Genomic DNA, 3,546 nt, shown 5'->3' on the forward strand with positions numbered 1-3,546 from the left:
CTTGAGTTTTGTTGGAAATTGCACTTTTGGAGTGTTTTCCTGGCTTTTCATGGAGCAACTACGGAATTAGAAGAACACGAGCGTTTTTTAAGCCCAAGGCCGGCTAGAGTCATCAAACCAGTGATTAAGGGCTCGGCATATGTGATGACGGGACATTTGGACCAAGTATACAAGACCCAAAGAGGAAATCCGGATTGGGCCGAAGAATCAAGCCCAATCAAAGTCCAAGCCTCGAGGTGAAGCCGGGTACGATCGGGCAAGCTTATGCCCGATCAAGCGGGCGCGCAATCAAGTGTTGCTAGAAAGACGCGCCCGATCGGGTAAGAATTGGCTCGATCGGGCGCAGCTGATTAGAAGAAGATACGATGAAAAAGGCAGGCCTAATCGGGCGGCCCTTCGCCCGATCAGGCGCGTGTTTCTAAGAGACCTGATTTGCCGAATTCTTAGTTTCCAATTAGGATTGTTTTAGAGTTGGTTTAAGTACGATTTCAGTACATGATTTTTGCTTACCTTCTTTTTTAGACTATCTCTCTCTACTTAGATTATTTCTCTCTCTAGAATTCTCTCAACTTTTACTCTTGATCTTGACTCAACTTTGTAGTTCCATTGATTTTGTTAACAATTTCTTCTCTACTAATTTCAACAATTTTATTCCTTTATTCTCTTATGGCTTATTTAATTGCTTTATATAATTAAGATTTAGTTATGTGTGAGTAGTTTTATTTCTAGGGTGTATGGGGATCCAATAAATAATATGAAGGGGTAATTTATAATTGTTGATTGTCAATGCTTAATTATTTTCCTATTGATTGATTTAATGTTATGCAATTAGATTAGGTCTAGTTTAATTGTATGAGTTTAGCAATATTGATTTGAGATTCGAGAGATGAGAATTAATGTTTAGGCTTAGTTTGAATAGCTGGACTAATTTATAAATGGTTAAGTCGAGATTCAAGAGATGAGATTTAATACCAGTAAATTAACTCTGTGATTGTAATACGTAGCGAAAGCCCTTTATGATCAGATTAATTGATGCATTGATGATTGATTGTTATGTTTTACCCTGGAATATTGTTTATTGGTGACCTTTGCCCTAGGCTTTTATTTCATTGAATTCCCTCTTACTTTTATTCCTTCCGACTCTTACTCTTAGTAGTTTAGTAACTCTTATAATAATAATTTGGTTACTTGATAATTTAGATTATTTTGATTAAGTAGGAAGAAATTAACTTGTTCCCCTATGGTTTGACCCTTCTTCCCTATCTACATAGTTAGTGGATTTAGGTATTATTTTTGATTAGGTGATTACGACTTGAGCCTGTCAAATTTTGACGCTGTTGCCGGGGAAACGATTTTATTTTTGTTTTCTGATTATTTTTGTAGTCTAGATTATCCCCTCTTGTCTCAGAGAACGTTAATTCTTTGAGGCAATTCTCATATTTGTCTTTTAGTTCTTTGTTTATGCCCAGGTGTTCCAGATCAGGTTACATTCCATTCGATCCTGAGATCGAGCGCTCGTTCCATACACAAAAGAATCTCTATAGACAAATCCTGGCAGGTTCTGAGGAAGACAATAATCGAAGAGACCCTCCAACTTATTACAGTGACTCAGAAATTCCTTCATGTCCAGAATCAAAGATGGCGGTACCCAAGAAGCTCAGTGATTACTCACAGCCAAAGCTCTCAGATTTTCCACACCTTTCTCCCACTCCGGCCCTTGATGGAGTGCATTTTGAAATCAAACCCCAATTTATCACAATGATAGAAAAGAAGCAATTCACTAGGACTAAGGGTGAAGATCCTAATCTTCACATTGCAGATTTCTGCCAGTATTGTAACACCATTAGACAAGCCGGGGTTACGCAAGAACAAATTAGGGAGATTCTTTTTCCCTTTTCATTATGTGGAAAAGCTAAATTATGGTTTAATGGCTTGAATAGAACAACACTTGGTATTACTGACTGGGAAACTCTGTCCTTGAATTTTTATAACAAATATTACGCTGTAGAGAGAACAACTGTACTGAGGATTGCTATTCAGAACTTTGCCCAAGAGGCCGATGAAACTCTATATGAGGCTTGTGAGAGGTTCAAGGATCTGTAGAGAGAATGCCTCCACCATAATCTGGCACAATGGCAGTTAATCCAAGCCTTTTACAACGGACTTGGAAATTCATCTAGATCAGTTCAAGATTCTGCAGCTAGTAGGAGATTCATTAATCTTAATGTAGAAAATGCAGGACAGGTTATCGAAGTTATGACAATACACAATTCCTAATACGGGAATCCGAGAGGGTTTGCTAACAAAGGAAAGCATAATGTTGATTATGTATCCTTTTTGCAAGCTCAGTTAACATTTATTTGTCAGAAACTTGATAGTCTTATTATTGCTCCTAACTCTGTAGCTAATGTTTTTACTGTTGCTAACAATGAAGTTTTCTGTGAAAATTGTGGAATTGTAGGGCATTGAGAGCAAGATTGTAGAAGTTCCATGGAGCAAGTTAATGCCTTTCTAACCTATAGGCAAAATAACCCATACTCTAACTCTTATAATCCTTGTCTCTAGAACCATCCATATCTTTTTTACCGAAGTGCCAATGTACAAAACCCTCCACCTTCACAACAAACACAACAACAACCTCCACCACAGTAAAAATATTATCATCCTAATTCTGGCAAGAAAAACCAAGCACAACCCTTTTCATCTTCTGACCCTGCTATGACAGAAATTAAAGCAATGCTTACAAACGTGCAAAAGCATATGGAGAGTAGGGATGCACAAATTGATTCAATTATAGCTCATAATAAAATCATGGATAATCAAATTGCGCAGCTCTCATCTTCCCTACAAACCCGTAAGCACGGAGCTCTACCATTACAACCAATCCATCCCACAGATCATGCCAATGCAATCACTCTAAGGAGTGGTTAACATTATGATGTACCTCCTATGCCAAAGGAACATGGACTTGTTCCTGACCGTGAATCCTCTGATACCAAACGCTAATCCTGCTAACCCTGCAGTGCTACAAAAAGATACTTACCCTTCTAATGTTTCTTTGTAGGGTAAATCTCAGGATAAGGGAGGAGATGTGCAGAGCCCAGTTATCAAACTACCATTCCCCAATAGACAATTGAAGAGTATGTTTGATAAACAATTCGGTAAATTTTTGGAGGTTGTGAAAAACTTGTAGGTAACCGTTCATTTAACTGATTTAATTACTCCGGTTCCTACATATGCTAAGTTTATGAAAGATATTCTGACTAGGAAAAGGGCCTTTAATGAGGTAGAAACTGTAGCTTTACAGAGGAATGTAGTGCTTTATTGCAAAATAAATCCCCAAATAAGTTAAAGGATCATGATAGTTTTTCTATTCCTTATCATATAGGAAATGTCTTCATTGATAAAGCTTTGTGTGATTTGGGTGCCAGTGTCAGTGTTATGCCATTTTTTATGTTGTGATAAACTTAATATGGGTGATTTAAAAGTTACTAATATACCTTTGCGAATGGCAGATCGTTCTGTTAAGTAACCTTTAGGTATTTT

General features: G+C 37.5%; 1 non-coding gene across 1 annotated transcript; it reads right to left on the minus strand.

Annotated features, from left to right (window-relative positions):
* Positions 1-2,019: 2,019 nt before the first annotated feature.
* LOC145557136 (small nucleolar RNA R71) lies at positions 2,020-2,126 on the minus strand. Its single transcript, XR_014092192.1, has one exon. It is a non-coding gene; the product is annotated as a small nucleolar RNA R71 (small nucleolar RNA).
* Between the last annotated feature and the right edge of the window lie 1,420 nt (positions 2,127-3,546).

Source organism: Chenopodium album, chromosome 8, assembly GCF_948465745.1.
Source record: "Chenopodium album chromosome 8, dcCheAlbu1.1, whole genome shotgun sequence".
NCBI lineage: Eukaryota > Viridiplantae > Streptophyta > Magnoliopsida > Caryophyllales > Amaranthaceae > Chenopodium > Chenopodium album.